Genomic DNA, 21,370 nt, shown 5'->3' on the forward strand with positions numbered 1-21,370 from the left:
TCTGTGTATTAATTATACAAAAATGGAAGGGTACATAGGAATTTACTCTTACCCTATAGAGGGAGTACTGGAACAAAGAGAAGCTAACCCTAATACATAAATAAACCCGACCAGGTGGGTATGTGTTGATCATCTGTAAAAGACAAAAAATAAAAAAATATTTTTGATAAAACAATAATATCTAAAAAAATTTTTTACAAAAAGCAAGACATGTTGAAATCTTGATTGAGAGCTTTCGGATCCCGAGTCTGCAGAAGCCAAATCCAAAAACACTCTCTTTGGAGTAGCAGCCTTTTAATATCCTGTCCTTGCCTAGCAGTTACTTTCTCTAATATCTGCCATCTGACTTGTGACACCTGATGCCCTTGAATAAAAAAATGTTTCACCAATAATGTCTCTTTTCTTGTTTTGATGAAACTTTATATTACCGCACACCTCCTTCCACTTATTCTGCGTAGTGGTGCTGGTCTCCCGTTGACCTTGCCAGGTCTCCTTACCGCTTTGTAATTTCGAAAAACGGTCCGCACACACCAATATTGCAGTCGGGGATTGTGCCCCTTTTATTAATGCCACCAACAATCAATAATCAACGTTTCGGGGGGACACAGCCTCCCTTCTCCTGAAGAAGGGAGGCTGTGTCCCCCCGAAACGTTGATTATTGATTGTTGGTGGCATTAATAAAAGGGGCACAATCCCCGACTGCAATATTGGTGTGTGCGGACCGCTTTTCTTGTTTTGCCCTTTTCCTTAACCACAACAACATTCTCTGGTTTAAAATTTCTTATTACCGATTTATGTTCATTTAAACGAAGTTTAATCGGTCTTGTGGTTTGGCCCACGTAGGATTTACCACACGGGCATTTAATGCAATATATAACATTATGGCTGTCACAGGTGGAGAAGAAATTAACAGGATGTTTAGTCCCTTGTGACGGATGCACCACTACATCACCAGCAATAATGCCATTACAATGTCCGCATTGTCTACAGTGGAAAGTCCCCTTGCTATTAGTGGTTAAATGGAGATCTAAATTTTGAGTGGGTCTAGGTTTAATAAGGTCCCCGATGTTTCTGCCTCTTCGATACGAAAATACTGGGGGAAGATGAAATAAATGTCCTATTTTAGGATCAGCTTGTAACAAGCCCCAATATTTTAAAATTAGTCTCTTACACTCAGCAGAATTAGTAATTATTGAAGGTAGAAATAAAAGGGACTCGGGTGCTGTTAACCCCTGTTTTTTTACACTTCTCAAGGGTGTCTCTCCTAGGTATCCCTGCCACTTCTTCTTTTACCTGTAATAAATTACTTTTGTTGTAACCCTTGTCCGCGAATTTATCGGCCATCGGATGTCGCCGATTTGGTTCTGGCAAATGCCAGAGGGACTGCTGTAATTTGCCATAGACAGTCATTATTTATTTGGCTGGTGGGGAGCTGCTTGGGCCTCTGTGTACTTGGAATGCCAGGACCTATTGTGAATCCCAGTCCAGACCTGGTGCCAACTATATATATATATATATATATATATATATATATATATAGATATATATATATCTATATATATATATATATCTATATCTCTATATATATATATATATCTATATCTCTCTCTCTATATATATATATATATATATATATATATATATATATATATATATATATATATATATAGTATAATTACAAATAATAAAAATAAATTTGTTTCTAAATATTCCAATTTCAAAAATACAAACAGCAAATGACAAAGGACAGTACAACGAACCTTTATAGATTCCTATATAAACTAACAAATCCTAAAAACCCATTGTTTGATTTACTAAAAATGGCAAACATTTAAGTGAAAAGGTAGTCGAGTAACGCAAGTGATTTCATATTGCACAAACTGACAAATGTTAGGTTACAAAGATATAATTTCATAAAGCAACCCAAAGTGATTTTGTCTCGATAAATAATGTATTTGGAATTATACATAATAAGCAGGAATGGCCAGATACGCAGATCAACTTTCCGCTTGGCTTCTTTCGAGAAAATATGATCTTTCATTAATTTGTAACTGAATCATCTCAAACCTATGAAGTGATGCTTTAGCAAAACCTGCTTAGGCTCCCAAGTAATTTGATCACAGTAAAAGTCAGCAAACTGTAGATGTGGGAATTACCACTGGCAGCTTTTCCATCCGCTAGAAGAATACGATCTTGACATCAAGATCTAAATGATAATAAAATGCATACGACACAAATTTTTTAATTGTTCAAAATCCATACTTTACTTATGTTTGGCACAGGAGAATTGAATGAAATTGGCCAACTGCAAACATTATGTATGTTTCAAGCACAGTCTGTCCAGGAACAGATGCTGGTCTTTAACTCTCTGAACCTTCAAATATTATGTGGATCTCCTTACATTAAGGGGGTTATATATTATGTTCCGAATACCCGCAATTCGAATAATTCGTAGTTTTCGGGCAAAAAAAAAAACCCCCACAAATTTTACGGAATTTATTAAAGACTGATGGTCTAAAAAGTCTAAAAATCCATATGATGATGCAGGTGTGTTTACAATTGTGCAAAAAGCAAAAAAAAAAACCCCTGACATAGCTAACATGTGGGTATAAAAACGCTAGAAGACCCCAACTCAAGCTTGCCCTTTGAAAAAGCTTTTTAGCGAAACGTGTGTCAGGGCAAGACTTGCTCTAACTGGTTTTATAATTAGTACTGGATATATACTTGGTGAATTTTTATTATTTTAACAATTATCATTTTAACAATTTCTCCTTGACTCTATACTCAATCTTTACGCAATCACTCCAAGAGCTGTTGGGTTTGCGTTTTTTAGGAAATATAGCTTCTCCTTTATAGAATACAAAACGAGACCGCAGCCCTTCAGTCTCTGCTGTTCTCCAACTTTGTGGTGCTCCCAAGGAATAGAAAAAAATGTAGCTGGAATCTATGGGAGCAGCTCCACCTACTATCATTTTCCATTTTCTTATCCTTAACTAAGGAGATACTTGATAGCAACTCTAGATCAATTGGAATCATTTAGTGCACTGGTCACTTTATATTTAATGAACTGAGGGGGTTGGAAGGACTTTCTTAAAAAACGTTTAATTCATGTAAGCACTGATTGAATCTAGTTGGAATCTAGATCCAACATCACAGAGCGAAACTAATTAATTATATTTATCAAAGTATTGATTGAAATGGTGAAATTGTATAGATCAAGTGTTGATTGTTAAGTGGCATTCCCGCAACATATGTGGAGATAAGGGGTTATACAGCGTGGAAATAAGCACTCAACACTTTAATTAAACCAAATACTGGTGAACCTATAATTGCACACTTGTGGAAAATAAGCACTTGACACTTGTTTTTTTTAAACCAGAAAGTCTTTTAGGGCTCTTACACATGAGCGTTTTTACCTGCGCTCCCCTGCGTTCCGTTTTTCGGCGTTCAGCCGCAGGGGAGCGCAGGAATAGACGCATTTCATTATTTCAAATGGGGCTGTACTCACACAGGCGCATGTAGGCGCCGAACGCAGGTTGAGACGCAACATGCTGCATTTTTCCTGCGTTCGGCGCCTGCACGCGCCTGTGTGAGTACAGCCCCATTTGAAATAATGAAATGCGTCTATTCCTGCGCTCCCCTGCGGCTGAACGCCGAAAAACGGAACGCAGGGGAGCGCAGGTAAAAACGCTCATGTGTAAGAGCCCTCATATAATACAAACGGTGGCACAGACGTGAAATAGAAGCACATAGCACCCAATATTCAGCTTATATAACTGGAATTGATGGGGTGGTGGTAATTAAGGAATCAGTATACGAGGATAATAGGTGTAAGTTCATTTAATAAGTGAATAAGTGATCATTGGAGGACAATTATCCTGAATCTGGAAGTTATCAGGTGGTGATATTGAGAAATAAACAAAGTGGGTGTAAGAAATTGGAGAACTATTTTATAATTGTATAAAATCACAGTCACAAACAAGGTTCTTTTCTTCCTCTCTACTCTAAAATTCAGGCATCTCAAAGCTCTCAAGGTCCTGTATAAGTCAATGGAGAAGGTCCCAGTGTCTGCGCTGATGTCCATACAATTATCAGATGATTTTGAGGATTCGGAGCAAAAAACTCCATAAAAAATCTTAGTTTTTGCGGAAAACTCTGAACAATTCAGAGTTTTTGGGGGAAAACTCAGACATTTTCCCGACCCTATTTTTGAGCCTTTCTCTTGATAAATAAGGTCCATTCAGGCAATCGGAGTCACTCAGATTTCTAACTAAGAAATACTAAGAAATTTGGACTTGATAAATAACCCCCTTAGTCTACTTAAAAATTTATTTTAGCATTAAATAAACCCAATAGGATTGTTTTACCTGAAATAAAGATTAATTATATCTTGGCTGGAATCAAGTACAAGGTACTGTTTTATTATTACAGAGAAAAAGACAATACATTTTAAAAATCTGAATTAAATGATTAAAAGTGAACCTATGGGAGACCATATTCCCATTGGTGCTCTCTGGATAAAGAGCCATACCTATAAACCCTAAACCTTTCAGGGTTAGCAGGAGTCCATTATGCAGGGAGATTAGCTGTGCACAACGTAAGTGCAACGAATGGGGCTTATACTGAACAAACTTTAAACATAAAATAAATACAATACAGGTATGGGACCTGTCATTCACAATGCCTGGGATTTTCTGGATAACGTATGTTTCCTAATTTGGATCTTCGTACCTTAAGTCTTATATAAAAGCATGTAAACAAAAAACCCAAAAGGCTGGTTTTGCTTTCAATAAGGATTAATTATATCTTAGTTGGGTTCAAGTACAAGCTTGTGTTTTATTATTACAGAGAAAAATTTGGATTATTTGGATAAAATAGAGTCTATGAGAGATAGCCATCCCATAATTAGGAGCTTTCTGGATAGCGGATCCCAAATAATAAATAACGGATCCCATACCTGTATTTTTGTTTTGCCCCCAATAAGGATTAATTATATCTTGGTTGGGATCAAGTACAAGCTACTGTTTTATTATTACAGAAAAAAGGGAAATCATTTTTAAAAATTTGAATTGTTTGATTTAAGTTGAGCCTATGTGAGATAGCTTTCCTGTAATGAGGAGCTTTCTGGATAACGGGTTTCTGGATAATGCATCCTATACCTGCATTGTATGGTTAGTTCCTATTTAAACACTAACATAATTTGTATAATTTATCTGAGCTGCCATGACTAGACATATAAACATCTGGGGTCTAATGTATTTCCTAAATTCATGGGAAGGTATTTTTGCATTTATTACATATCTTCCAGCTGAAATCATTGCAACATATAGCATAAGTCAGTATCGATTTAAACGATGCAGTGCATGGTTATTCTTTTCAAAGGTGCCCATGTTTTCTGAAAAATAGTTGAACAATATTTTGTGCATATACTCAATAAAACAAGAGAAAATGAGGAGGATCTTGCAAAGTAAAAGTAAAATAAATGCAACCTGAATTTCATCCAGGAGGGGGCAGAGGCTTCACTGGTTATTCCGCAGGCATGGCTATCGCATTTCATTTGAGAACTATCTAAGCTCCCTTAAATCTAAAGAGGATTTTGTCTTTGAGAGTGTTTGTATTGCCACCAAACAGATTTATACATTATTAGGAATGGATATTTGTAAATGATCTCCAAAATCGCTCAGGGAATCAGATTGCTATACAAGTCTGTAGAATATGCTAAAATGATAACAATCTTTTATTAATTTATGGCAGAATTCTGTTAACCTTTTATTACAATGGAAATACAAGGTTCCAGCATGAAATAACTGCCCTTTAGCTGTAAGGCAGATTTGTGCTTCGGTGCATCCAGATGCCCTTCAATCAACTTAGAAAGCAATTTAGAAACAGAGCACATTATTACATGGCAGATTTACTGGCAACTGAACTTCTAATGATACAAAAAATAACAAAGCAGCTTTGTATAACACATGGAATACAGGTATGGGACCTGTTATCCAGAATGTTCAGGACTTGGGGTTTTCTAGAAAACGTACCTTTATTATGGCAGAGAAAAATTAAATAATTTTTTAAAATTTGGATTATTTGGATAAAATGGGCTCTATGTAATAATAAAACAGTAGCTTGAAATTGACCCCAACTAAGATATAATTAATCCTTATTAGAAGCAAAACCAGCCTATTGGGTTTATTTTAAGTTTACATTATTTTCTAGTAGACTTAAGGTATGGAGATCCAAAATGTGGAAAGATCTATTTTCCAGAGAACCCCAGATCCCGATCATTCTGGATAACAGGTCCCATACCTGTACTTAGGTACATGTCCAGTGAACTGGACAGAACTAAGAACCCATTCAATCTTTCAGTGGGACTTGGTTCAGAGCTTGATTATCAATATAGTTTGTTTTCAGACTCAGTTATCAATGACTGGAGATTTTCAATTAACAGTACTTGTTTGACCAACTCCTCTTATTACAGGAAATCAAGGAACTCTCATTCAGTTGTCCAGACCTTGAAACTCACTTGCCTTCAAGGATTTGGTTTGGCTGTAAACTTCATCAGAATTCTGTAAAAAGTGCCAGGATTTGGCCCAGTTCTGATCCTTAATTCAAATATTACAACAGAGGTAGGTTAAGGGTCATTTACAACAGGCCCTGCCACAAAATTGAGCCCCTTAGTGTTCATTCAGATTGGACTTGCAGTGGCAGTGCCGCGCTCTGCACTTTAGTCCAGTTTTTAAATCCAGAACAAGGTGCAGAGCAGTGCTGATGGCAAAACCCTGTCTTAAACACAAGGCAGGACACCTACATGCCTTTCCCCACCTGCCCCTCATGAATACAATAATGATCAACTGTGACATTTGGTGTCCCAAAACTAGGCTCGCACTTCTGCCTATAGCAGACGGCTTTTGGCTTTAGAACCCTCCACTACTTAGATGCCACCAGGACTTAAAGGGAAGCTCACACCAAAAAAACTTATTTAAAAAAAATGATTCTTCATTTGGAGAATATATAGGTAACTTCAAATGAAGTATCATTTTTTTAAAAGAAGTTTTTTGATGCCAGCTTCTCTTTAATGTGAGAGGACCAAGGGGGAAACTCGGGCAGGCAAGGGAACAGGAACAAGGAGCCAAACCAACAGACAGGTCGGGTCAAAACCAAAAGACAATACAGTACAGAAGCTGTAGCATAGTCGAGGACACAGGCCAAGGTCAAACACACCGATATTGAGGTACAAAGCAGGATTTGAAGGAATAGTCAGTTCAGGCAAGGGTCAGGACAGGCAGCAGACAATTTAGGAACAGGGACAGGCAAGGTCAAACACAGCTCAAACAATAACAGATCACACCAAGGAACTACCAAAATAGACCTACTGTATACTGGGCAATGAGTCAGAGCAGAGTAGGGGTTTTTATATCCAGTCAAATGGCTTACACAAATCACCTGTGGCCAAATTGGCAACAGGTGAAACAAGCCATTCTTCCAAGCAATAGCTAGCAAAGGCATAAGAGTGAACCAGGGCATTGGCTGTCTGCTCGTATAGAGCAGTGGTAACACAAACAGCACAAGAACACCAGGTCCCTTGTTCAACTCCAGGCAGGTTTTCACACCAATACTGGCAGCTCTGTATTCACCGGGGTGGAGGCAGTTCTCTTTGTTTCATTTTGGAGTGCAGAGACCTGTGGCAAATCATTTAGTGTGCAAAGAACAAAAACATGGTGGACAAAATTATTGTCTGCAACCATTGATTGCGCATTTAGCGATTTTGTACCATTTTCATCATATTGTTGTAAACAGAATTCGAAAATAGAATTTCTTTTTTTTAGTTCTATTGGATTTATTAAGGGGCCATCCAAACAATTAAGTAGAGTTAAAACAAACAATACATCACTGGAACTGAAATGTAAGTAGTGAATCAACGCTTTACTAATCTGTAGCCTTACAGAACTATGGTGTATGCACTTTGAATCATTAAACAGAGAAACATTCAATGGGAAGATAACGAGGCTTTATTGTTTCCGTAGAGCTCGTTAATCAGGCAAGTCCAAAGAAGTGCAGTTTGTATGTAAGATCTGCAATTTAAACACTTAGGGGGTTATTTACTAAACTCCGAATGCAAAAATCATGAAACCTTCGTGATTTGTTTTTATAAAATTGGACTTTTAAAAAATCACGAATTTTTCGGAATTTATTAAACCCAGAGGATGGAAAAGTCCGAATTGGAGAATCCGACATCTCAGACCTGTCAAGGTTGCATATATGTTAATGGGAGAAGTACCAATGATTTTTGTGATGTGCCCTGGGTTTCGTGCAATACCCCAAGAGTTTTCAGGCAAAAATTTTCAGTTGAAAAATACGAAAATCAGATGAAAAATCTGAAAAAATAGTGAAAATCTGATTTTTTTCCCGCAAAGCTAATTTTCAGGGGAAAATGTAATAATAAATAATCACAAAAAACCCGAGCGGATTCGATCGGAGTTTGTAGCAGAAAATATTGAAATAAATTCGGATTTTGATAAATAACCCCTTTAATCTCTGTAAAATAATAGATAAGTAATAGTTAGGATATTTTTAGTATCGGTTACTATTCTTTAATGGACCATATGCACCCCTTTTACCTAAATAAACAGAGGTAATCTTGCTGAATTTACTATTTAACAAACAAGAAAACAAGGGGAGGGGTCTCTCACTGATTAGAATTGCTCAGACCCCAAGCCAGAGGTCCTCTTCTTTAAAAAACTCTAGCTCGGGGTACTATACAATCGCATTGAGTATCACACCACCCTCTTGTTTGTTGTCCCAGGGATGCTTTGTAGTTGCCCTGTGAAGTAGATTAAAATTGTATTGGAATGGGCATCCCTAGTGATTAACCATTTCCTTGCCCTTGCTGAGTTTGCTCACCTTAACATTAACTTTTAGTATGTTATAGAATGGCCAATTCTTAGCAACTTTTCAATTGGTCTTCATTATTTTTTTTTTCATAGTTTTAAAATGATTTGCCTTTTTCTTCTGACTCTTTCCAATTTTCAAATGAGGTTTACTGACCCCATCTATAAAACAAATGTTCTGTAAGGCTACAAATGTGTTGTTATTAATACTTTGTATTACTCGGATTTATATCCAGACCCTCTCCTATTCCTATTCCAGTATCTTATTCAAATCAATGCATGGTTGCTAGGGGAAGTTGGACCCTAGATTGTGATCATGCAAACTGGAAAGCTGCTGAATAATGCCAAATAACATAATAAATAATGAAAACTAAAATTGTCTCAGAATATCACTCTCTACATCATCAAACTAAAAGTTAAAGGGTTTATTCAATCAATCCTCTTAAAAATCAAAAATGTGAACGACCACAGGGAGGAATAAGACAAATTACTTGACACAAATAACTCCCCCTTTCCTGCCATGTGCTGTAGGGATGTAGCGAACTGCCGATTTGGTGTTCGCGAACACCGGCAAAAAATGCGAACGTTCGCGGACAGTTCGCAAACTTCGAACACCCGCTAAAATCGTTCGATTCGAATGATCGAAGGATTTTAATCATTCGATCGAAGGATTTTCATTCGAATCGAATGATCGAAGCCATTCGATCGAATGCTTTTCATTCGATCGAATGCTTACAATCGTTCGAACGAATGGAAATCGTTCGATTTTTAGCGGTTGAAGGAATTCGAATGGTCGAATGGTCGAACGACTTGTATTCGAATCGAACGCGAACTCAAAATGCGAACGTTCCCAAACGTTCGCGAACATTCGGCGGACGCGAACGGTCGAAGTTCGCGCGAACTAGTTCGCAGCAGAACAGTTCGCTACATCCCTAATGTGCTGTAGCACAGAATTAGAACCGTTATCCAAGCTGCTTAAAAGAATACAGAAGATAAAATACACAAAAAGCAATATACAAAATCTTGAAGTTCTAGCATATCCCAAGAGATGTTAAGCCCTGTTCGTCACTTAATAAAGATGACTACAGATAAAGTTTAACTATTGAGGGATATTTATCCCAAATGATTTCACCTTAATCTTAAGACATCTTAATTAAGTTATTACATGGAATACAGTTTAGGAATGACTATGAAGATTTTCATTCATCAAGGTCATGGTATATCTAATATAAGTAATTAAAAAAAAAAAGGTTAGGAATGTGCTTCCGGAGATAACCATTTAGGACAAACATACTGAAATAAAGTTTAGAGTAGCTAGCGTTCCATCTGTATAATGTAATAGTAAAAGGTTGGAAGATTCCAGAACTGAGGAAGTTGGGTTTTATTTCTATTTAAGGACCCTCATCTACTTATACGTTTGCATAATTTATTAAAGCAGTTTTAAAAGGCACAGTATGCAACATAAAATGTAATAATATATTATATAGATATATATATATATATATATATACAGTATACATAAGTATATCTATAGATATGTACTGTATGTAGGGACCCTGAGATCTGGGTATGTTTACTCAGGTAGTCTCCCCTATGTAATTGGGCACCAAAGGATCCTTTCAGCATAATCAGGTAGTTATGTCCCGTTTCCTGGGTCCATAGTAGTGATTGGCGAATTTATTCGCCAGGCACAATACTTTTTGATGCCAGCGACAGTCCCGACACCGGTGACAATTAAACGGAAACCCATTGGCTTTAATTTCGCGTCAATTGGCGCTTGCGTTGAAATTGTTGCCAGTGTCAATTTTGACGCTAGCGATTTGTTGCTGGCTTCAAAAATTGTGCTTCACAAATTTTTTGCCCCTTTCGAATTTCGTGGCGAAACAGGACAAATTCGCCCATCGCTAGTCCATAGTGATTAAAGGGTTTGTCCACTAGGTGGCAGCAGTTTAAAGTATAAAGTGGTTTAGCCCCATGTGCTCAAGGTCTTTCCTGGGACTTACCTCACTTTGAGGTATTACAGGTCCAGGGCTGCCGACGTTAAAGCTAGATAGAGTTATTTCGTGATAGTAAGATTTTGTCATAGTTGCTCTAGGAGCAATAGAGAGGCTCAGGGTATGTAGTGAGCAGTTTCTGCTCTAACGAGGAGAAGTAGTGGAGTTCGGACCTCGTGGTGAGTACAACACAAGCTCAGGGACTCAGTGGGTGAGGTGAGGACCAGTGAAGGTGCCAAGACCCAAGATCCCAGGCTGATTATTTCTGGGCAGGAAGCTTTACTTTCTGGGAGGATTTAGCCCCAGGAGTGTGAAAACCTAACTGTACTATTTCACTGAAAAAGAAAGGATCCTGATACTAATATTCTGTGGACATCTAAGTGCCTGTGAATTACTCCATTACAGCTGTTCTGTGTAAATAAACAAGTAATATTGCTGCAAGGCTAATCTCTCTGAATGGATCCTTTGCTGCACTGAACTACACCAGGTACCGGGAGTTGCAGGGAGTTTCACAGGTACACTTGGGCCCTGGGCACAAGTTAAGCAGTTTAAGCCTGGTCACACACAGCCATAATACACATCTAAAGCACACTCAAGGATGGGCTACATTTGGGGGCTCATCGGGATCATTTATTGAACTATTTGCTGTGAGAGAAAAGTGTGACAGGTGCTGCAGTGCCAGACCATACAGAAAAAAGGCATTTGGGCCTAGCGCGTTTTGCAGCCTGAGCTCCCTCCACACTAAATTTACTGTTTCCTGAAAGAGAAGGCCTACTGGAAAGTTGGCACTGACAAGATTAGGTTGGTGTCGAGGGCCAATCAGGAAAGGCCAATTTGGCGCCAAAGGAAGGCGTACAGACTTGACGAGATTAGAGAAGAAATTTTTTTCACTCGAAAACTTAAATTTTTCAAGATTCATATTCATATACCCCAAAGCTGCAAAAAAGCCAGAATCTGAAAATCTGCCATCTCAGACCTGTCGGGGTCCTATTTAAGTCAATGGGAGAGGCACCGATCTCAATTTGAAGTTTATAGTGGTCTGTGCTTGGTTTATCCCAAAATCCAACTTTTTCCGGGTTTTCGCGCAAAAACTAGAAAAAATTGAGTGATTTAAAAAAAATACCCGAGCAATTTGTGAAAAAGCACAAAAAATTAGTGCGATTCTGGTTTTCACTTGGTTTTATCGAGTTCTTCCATGATCCAATTAAATCAATTTTTTTTTATTAATAACTAAGCTAAAATCAGGCATGGGAGTTTGGTCATGTTTTTTTTTTAATAAAATATGAGACAAATTCGGATTTTAGTAAATAACCCCCTTCAAGATTTATTAAACCCCAATGCTGCTAAAAATCCGAAAATGCTCCAGCTAAAACCTGTTGAGGTCATGTAGAATTTAATGGCAGATGTTCCTGACGAAGGGGCGTGCCCCCGAAACTTTGTGCATCTTATGACACAATAAACACTTAGGGGTTTACCCCACATTGCAATTGTTCCTGTGTGCCGATTCCTCCTTTCACTTTACTTCATTGGAAATCGTGGGAGTGCCGTCTCCCTAGAGGATTGTGCACCAGACAATCAAGCTCACACTGTTTTCTACGAGATGTTCCTGAAGATGTCTCTTGATATCGTGAAGCCTGTTTTTTGTCCGATAATCCGATAAAGCCAACTTGTCGCGGTGACAAAGTTGGCGATAAAGTTGAGTTTTGGAGCATCAATTTGAGTTGGGAGTTAGGTTTTAATAAAAAAGTGAGATAAATGCAAGTTTTAATCAATACCCTCCTAAGTCTTCTAAGGAATCATTTAAATATTAATTAAACCCAATGGGATTGTTCTGTACCCAATAAGAATTAAATATGTCTTAGTCTGGATCAAGTACAAGGTATTGTGTTATTATAAAAGAGAAAAGGGAAATTATTTTTAAAAATTTTGATTATTTGGATAAAATTGAGTCTAGGGGAGATTGCATTTTACATCATTTTTTGCGGTCCTACAAATATATAATACATTTCCCTGATTTTACATTTTCCTGGATTTTACAACATTTTGTTTAGATTCCCTGAAAAACGTGGCCTAATGAGGAGCTTCTATGCACTACCAGTCATTTCAGACTCAACAATAAAGTGAGCTGTTGAATACAATGCCAATGATCTGATTTGGTACAAAGTGTGAATAAAAATACACAGTTTTAACCCTCTAAGGGTCTCAATGTTCCGTTATAGAAAGTGTTGCTATTATTTAACAAAGCTTTGCAGTAAAAATCAAGTTGCCTCAAGGTTTAATTGTTGCTTATTGTAATTGCAAAATACGTTGCATTAATGTATATGGTTTTGTCAAAGCAAGTTCAATTGCTTCACTGTACAATGACATCTGGTGCCCTCTGCTGGTAAATACAATAACTCGCTGCAATTCTGAGCCATTTTCTTCACAAAGCTATTTAATTATCAATGATATAAACCTGGCTCTGATTTGTGCTGTAAATCATACAGGTATGGGATCTATTATCCAGAAAACCGTTATCCAAAATGCTCTGAATTACAGAAAGGAAGTCTGCCATAGATTCCATTTTAATCAAATAATTCAAATAATTTCCTTTTTCCGCTGTAATGATAAGATAGTACAGGTATAGGATCCCTAATCCGGAAACCCGATATCCAGAAAGCTCCAAATTACAGAATGGCTGTCTCCCATAGACTCCATTTTTCTATGTAATAATAATACAGTAGCTTGTACTTGATCCCAACTAAGATATAATTAATCCTTATTGTAAGCAAAACCAGACAGGTTTATTTAATGTTTAAATACATTTCTAGTAGACTTAAGGTATGAAGACCCAAATTACGGAAAGATTCGTTATCTGGAAAACCCCAGGTCCCGAGCATTCTGGATAACAGGTCCCATACCTGCACTTGAGCCCAAATAAGAAATGCCTATTGGAAGCAAAGCAATTTGCAGATTTAAATGGGTTGTTTGCCTTTAAATTAACTTTGAGTTATATTCTGAGGCAATTAGCAATTGGCTTTCATTTTTTATTATTTGTGGTTTTTGAGTTACTTAGGTTTATATTCAGCAGAAATCTGGTTGCTAGGGTCCAAATTACTCTATAAAACCCTATAATGATTTGAATAAGAGACAGAGATATGAATAGTAGAGGGCCGAAATAGAAAGAAGCACACTAAAAAGTAGCAATAACAATAAATGTGTAGCCTTACAGAGCATTTGTTTTTTAGATGGGGTCAGTGACCCCCGTTTGAAAGCTGGCAAGAATCAGAAGAAGAAGGCAAATAATTTAAATAATTAAAAAATTATAACAAATAAATAATGAAGACCAATTGAAAAGTCGCATAGCACTGGCCATTCTATATCATACTAACATAAAGGTGACCCACCCTGGAATATTTGATAGGAGTTTTATTACATCCATTGCACATACCTGTCGTTGAAGCCATTTTTCCCTCTCCCTTTACTTTCTCCTTAGGCTTTTTAGCTTATTTATTTCTCTCTTCTTTAGTCTTTGATTGACAGATACCAAGTAAGAAGAGGGAGGTGTAGGCAGTGTCGGACTGGGATGCCTGGGGCCCACCAGAAAACCTTAGACCTTGGGCCCACTTTCCAAACTATTATTCCTCCTCTCCTCACTCAACCTCTTTATTCTCCTAGTCTTTTATCTCTACATACTATACTCAATTCTTCCATTAATAAGCCTCTTAAAGAAATTGGTAATGACCATGAAATAGACCAAATGATTAAAAGCAAGAGGGCCCACTTAGACCTGGGCCCACCGGGAGTTTTCCTGGTATCCCGGTAGGCCAGTCCGACACTGGGTGTAGGGTCAAGAGAAGGGAACTGTATCAACAGGAGGGATTTGTAAGGTATCTTGTCTCTCTGTTGAGTCTGGAGCCATGTTGCAAGTTGGCATTGGCGCATGAACAGAGTTGCTCTGGAGAGTTGAACATGGCTGTGCTGCAAGCACATTCTCAGCACCAGTAGCGTAATTGTTTTGAGTGTGTTCTCCCTCTGTAAATGTTGCTTGTGGGTTGTCATTGCCACTAAACAACTGACTTGAGGTTCCACTGCATACATTTAAACAGTCATCTGCTGCTCGACTATTGGAGAAAGCTAAACTGTTATTTTCAATGATATCAAATGGATTTTCAAAAAAACCCAGAATCCAAACTATTTGATTTCCTGTGACAACCATTTCGGCTACACTTTGCCTTAGCGTTCTCTGAAGCAGAATGAGATTTATATAGACTAGAAACTGTGGTCTTTGTCCCCCTCACCTCAGATTGTTTGGTTGATTACACTTCCAGGCACAGAGCCTCGGCTAATCTTCCCATTGCTTGCTTTGGTCCATGGTCCATAAATTCTTGTGACTGTGCCTTTCTACCGATCCATTCATCGATCTACATTTTTACACGCAGAATGCTCTTTGGAGTTTGACATAATCATCACGAGTGGTTTAAGGATCCTTAATGGGAGAGCTGCTTCATAATCAATCTTGCTTTTGCACAAATATAACACAACGTTCCGGCCACAGGAGCATTTTGGATTTGCCAGCAAAGTTAAAGGCCCCAAGACGTGCCCCGCAGACAGGGCATTTTAGCTTCCCAGTAGTCCATTGTGCCTAAATGTAAGAAATAGTGGAAATTCATTGTTTTAGTGACACAAAGCTACTACAGTGACTACTTTGTTTGGCTACAAATGAGTTCCCATTTCTGGTTGTTTTTTTGTGACAAACAGGCTGGTCAGCAAATAACACACTTTTCAGTGAGAGTTGAAAAAGCAAGACTAAGCAATGCAGAAGTCTCTAGAATACAATATATACAAGGTGGAAATGAGGTGTATATAACATGCAAAAGCTTTACAGTTTTTATCTGGACTACCTGCTAGAAGTATTAAAACAGGCATACTTGTTACTTGTTATTATATATACAGTATGGGATCCATTATCCAGAAACCCGTTATCTGAATTACAGAAAAGCAGCCTCCCATACACTCCATTATAATAAAATAATCAAATTTTTTTAATGATTTCTTTTTTCTCTGTAATAATAAAACAGTAGCTTGTACTTCTCAGTTGAATGTTTATTGAGTTTTCAAAAAAAAAAGGAAAAATCAGGGGTACAGAAAACAAAGAAGGTTGGGGGGGGGAAAGATAGTAAAAATAATCAAGGTTGTAAACTGAGATACAATCAAAAAAGGAGGTTGCATAAGCTCCAACATAACAGGAAAGTGGATGGTGTCAAAACAACAGGGTCCCATACAACCAACATGTAATCAGGAGGTTTGCTTGTAATATGCAGATTCTTTAAATGAAAGCCAGTTAAGCAATCTCACACTATAAGTATCATATGAGTCAGATAGGAAAAGGAAGAGTTCTTCAAATTTGTGGAGTTCGTCAACTTTTGAGTACCAATCCTGTACCGTCGGAGCCAAGGTTTGTTTCCATCTTAATGGAATGAGCATTTTAGCCGCATTTAAAAGATGAGGCTCAATTGTCGAAGTGAAGGTACCAAACGGTTTATCCATATAAAATAGTAAAAGTAGCTTGTACTTGATCCCAACTGGGATATAATTAATCCTTATTGGAAGCAAAACCAGCCTATTGGGTTTATTTAATGTTTAAATGAATTTCTAATATAGTTAGGGTACAAAGATCCAAATTACGGAAACCCCCAAGTCCCAAGCATTCTGGATAAAAGGTCCCATAGCTGTATAGATCTTTAATAAAAACATGTAAAAAATATCAACTGCTATTAAGTAAACAGACTAAACTGACTATATAAAACCAACAACTAAACTGATAAAAGTCAAAAGTAATAAACTTTGTTGTCATGGTGAGGAAACTCCACTTCATACACAAAAGCATATGGGAAGTTTCATACGAGTGCTCAATACAGTAACCCTAACATGACTGTAGATATATATTTAAATGTAAATATCTTCATACCTTTTCTATCAGTCTATATAGTGCATGAATTCTGATTATCTGAGGAGTCCTGCATAAAACAGATAGGAATTTGGGGTTATACAAAGAGGCAATAAATTTTAGCGATTTTAACAAGGTTTCCATCAATGAAATCATTTCATAATTAAATCCTTTGGAGATAAGAAATTTAATCTGACTTATTCAGAAAAGCTCAGTGCCTTCATTAAAGCCTATGTTTTAAACCTAATTAGAGATGTATTTTTGTGACCGTGCGATGAAACAGAAAGCAGATAGTAATCTGTGTGCTGTGGGAAGGACATTGCAAAACTGAGAGGTCAAAAGGCCTTGCTTGCACGGAGGAGTGGGATTTGCATGAAATACTCCTGTAATTAATATAATTACATTAAAAGTTTCATAAGTAATTGACATTTAGAACACTACTATCGATGAATTGAAGAATGATGCTGTTTAATTTGCTTGCATATTGTAAGACAATCCTATGCAATTGAACAGTAAATATACAGGCAATGAATGTTACGTTAGGGCAGTGATCCCCAACCAGTAGCTCGCGAGCAACATGTTGCTCTCCAACCCCTTGGATGTTGCTCTCAGGGTCCTCAAATCACGTGCTTATTTTTGAATTCCAAGCTTGAAAGCAAGTTTTAATTGCATAAAAACTAAGTATACTGCCAAGTTGAGCCTCTTGTAGGCTGCCAGTCCACAAAGGGGCTACCAAATAGCCAATTATAGACTTTATTTGACACCCCAAGGGACTTTTTTCATGCTTGCGTTGCTCCCCAACTCTTTTTACATTTGAATGTGGCTCACAAGTAAAAAAGGTTGGGGACCCCTGCGTTAGGGGAATGTGAACATTTCAGGTCATTTGGCCCCTTCATTGGCCTTCATGAAAATTGACTTAAAAACGAGCACCTGTCATATCCGGGAAAAAACAAGGTAGTGCATATCTACTGGGGAGAAACGCAAGTACTAGTGTTTGCACTTTTAGTCTATACTTATAGGGACCACTGGATGGTCATTTGCTTCCATGTGTTCCAACTATTAAAAAAACTAGGGATGTACAGGATTCGTTTCCGGATTCGGCCAGGATTCAGCCTTTTTCAACAGGATTCCGATTCGGGAGGGAAATGGCTTGCCTTTTTGTCACAAAATACGGAAGTAAAAAATGGAAAGTGAATTACTTTCACTTTCCATTCAGCACTTCCTAGATGTCACTGGACTCCCCACATTCCCCCATTCTCTTCATAGTTTAATTGTGTAGCCAGTGCATGGGGATGGACATCAGGTCCCCCATTCTGGTACACAAACAAGATTTTGAGATGATACAAGACTTGCCTTAATAACAGTGTCCACAAAATGGCTCCTGCCTGCTTGTTATAATTATGAATTCTCACACTGAAGGAAACAGGATTCAAATAATTTATACAGTGTAATTAAAGTTAATTTTGCTTGACTAATGTGATACCATTTTTGAGTAATTTTTTTGGGTGACGGGTCCCCTTTAAGCAACAGTTAATATCATATTTAGTAGCATATTACAGAATCTTATCAAACTGGAATATAAGTTTAAGTGATTATTTTCCTTTTACATCTCTTGCCTTGAACCACCATTTCATGATGGTCTGTGTGCTGCCTCAGAGATCACCTGACCAGAAATACTGCAGCTCTAACTGTAACAGGAAGAAGTGTGGGAGCAAAAAACAGAACTCTGTCTGTTAATTGGCTCATGTGACCTTACATGTATGTTTTGTTTAGTTTGTTTGTGTGCACAGTGAATCGTATAATCCCAGGGGTCGGCCCTTATTTTTTAAAATGGCAATTTTCTATTTATGATTACCCAATGGCACATACTACTAATAAGTATTTTATTATGAAAATGGTTTATTTACATGAAGCAGGGTTTTACATATGAGCTGTTTTATGCAATATCTTTTTATAGAGACCTACATTGTTTGAGGGGTATAGTTTTCCTTTAAGTTTTAGTTCTTCTTAATTCTGTTTTGATCACTGTGAAAAAAAAAGGTTGTTTTATCCAAGATTTAGCTTGTTTTTTCTAATTAGCTGATGTTAATCATTTGTCATTAGTTACAATTCTGTAACTTTGTGCTTTGTTTGTAACACTGATAAGAGCTTAAAGGGAATGTAAACCCAAAAAAATATTGTTTTGCCTTATAAAAAAAAACATAATTATAAGCATTTTTGCAATATATATCCATTAAAAGTTTTCTATGATTTTCAAGTTATTTGAATATGCATATGCATTGTCATTGTCTGTCCTTTTCTATTCTCTGTCCTGGTGGCTCAGACTGTTGATACAATGTAAGACAAGGCAGCTGATTAACAGACCTGTCTTTGCTGGGGAACTAAGACTTTTGCAACATTGTTTAAAAAGTAACAACCAGGAGTTAAGCAAATGCTGCTTTTAATAGCAATTGTTTTTAAAAATAACTTATAATAAATGTATATTGGAAAGTTGCTTAGAATTATGTTTCTTGTATTAGGCAAATTTTATTTTGGGGTTGATTTGCCCTTTAAACTGTGATAAAAGCATAAAACTCCACATGTTTAAAACGTTTTGTCTGGTAGTGTATTCTTTCTCTTTAGTAATAACGTCAAAGCTAATATCTTGCGAGAACTACTAATTAGAAAAGTAATGCTACACTGCTTTCCATAACAACAGAAACTCTTATGTAATTTTAAATATTTTGCCTTGTATAAAATTCATTAATATTGCTAGAGACTGAACAAAACCACACATATTGTACTTACGTGGTTAAACCCCCATGCTTGATCCTCAATGAAGCTGTCAGAATTGGCTACACATTGTCTACATTTCCAACAAAGGAGAAGAGCACTTAATTCTTCTCTACTCATTTTAATTAACAATGCTAGGCTTTTCACAAAACCAGAATGAAATGTAGAGTGAAACTGTTGAACGTGTCTTCATCCAAGACATTCGATTGCCTGTAAGGTTCACAGTTCAGGGAAACAGTTTATTGTAGTTCCACTGCCACTGTCATTCAAGTTGCTGACTTTTTTTTTCTGCAGAAAGAATGTGAATCATGAAAACAAGAACAAATGCAACTTTTCTATATCTGTTATTATTAGGAATGCACCAAATCCACTATTTTGGATTTGGCCTAACCCCCGAATCCTTCACGAAAGATTTGGCCAAATACCGAACCAAATCCGGATCCTATTTTGCATATGCAAATTAGGGGTGGGAAGGGAAAACATTTTTTATTTCCTTGTTTTGTGACAAAGTCATCCGATTTCCCTCCCGCCCCTAATTTGCATATGCAAATTAGGATTCGGGTTCGGTTTGGCCGAGCAGATGGATTCAGCTGAATCCGAATCCTGCTGAAAAGGGCTGAATCCTGGCCGAATCCCAAGCCGAATCCTGGATTCTCTGAATATATGATTGTGTAAAGTAGTGTTGTATTAAGAAAAATATGTTTTTCTTATTGCTAGAATGTTATTGACACTTTGGGGGTTATTTACTAAACTCCTAATGCAAAAATCACGAAAAATTTGTGATTTTTTTTTTAATAAAATCTGACTTTTAAAAAAATCACAAATTTTTCAGAATTTATTAAACTCCGAGAATGGAAAAGTCTGAATCTCGGAAATCCGGCATCTCAGACCTTTCGAGGTTGCATATAAGTCAATGGGAGAAGTCCAAATGATTTTTGATGTCCACTGGATTTCAGGCAATATCCCGCAGTTTTTCAGGTGAAAATTACGAAAACATTGTGAAAATCGGATCGAAAAATTCATGAAAATCTGATTTTTTTCCCCGCAAAGCAAATTTTCAAAAAAATATAATAATAATAAATAAGCGTTAAAAACTCGGATTTGATTGGAGTTTGTAGCAGAAAATATTGAGATAAATTCGGACTTTGATAAATAACCCCCTTTATTTGATTGCACGAGAGAATCCGTTTCCTGGTCCTAATGTGACTATTCCTGTTTGCTTTGTAGTCTTCTTCTGATGGAAACAAAGTTCAAAATATACCTTCAGGATCACGGCTAACATCACATTACACTGGATCTGAAAGGCTCATTAACATTTTCTGTACTAGTCACTACATTCTGGAGGCATTCTAAAAAATCCAGCAACCAGTAAAGCTTACAGGAGGGGGTTATTTATCAAAGGTGGAATGTTAGAGTTTTTAATGCTTTGAATAAACTCGAATGAACTCACAACTCGAATGGTAAACTTTTAATTGATCAAGTTTTCGCGCAAAACCCACTGAAAAAACACAAACATCATGAAGGCTATTAACATCTTCGAATGGTTCAAGGAAACTCTGTCACTGACTCCTACATAACCTCGACAGGTGTTAGATATATTTTTGAATTCAAGGTATTTTCAGGGTCAGGGCATAATTCATCTTGAAAAAATTTGCGTTTTTGAAAAAAATCAAAAAGTTTGAGTTTATTTTTTAACCCAAAAGAGTTCTGACCAAAAAAAAAAAACCATCTCAAAAACTTACATTTTGGTGGAAAATACAACTTGGACCTTAATAAAAAAAAACAACTCA

General features: G+C 37.0%; 1 pseudogene; it reads right to left on the reverse strand.

The window, feature by feature from the left end:
* Nucleotides 1-19,700, reverse strand: part of LOC108695766 — a 47,071-nt pseudogene extending 27,371 nt beyond the window's left edge.
* Nucleotides 19,701-21,370: the final 1,670 nt, after the last annotated feature.

The sequence above is a fragment of the Xenopus laevis genome, chromosome 1L, assembly GCF_017654675.1.
Source record: "Xenopus laevis strain J_2021 chromosome 1L, Xenopus_laevis_v10.1, whole genome shotgun sequence".
In the NCBI taxonomy this organism is placed as follows: domain Eukaryota; kingdom Metazoa; phylum Chordata; class Amphibia; order Anura; family Pipidae; genus Xenopus; species Xenopus laevis.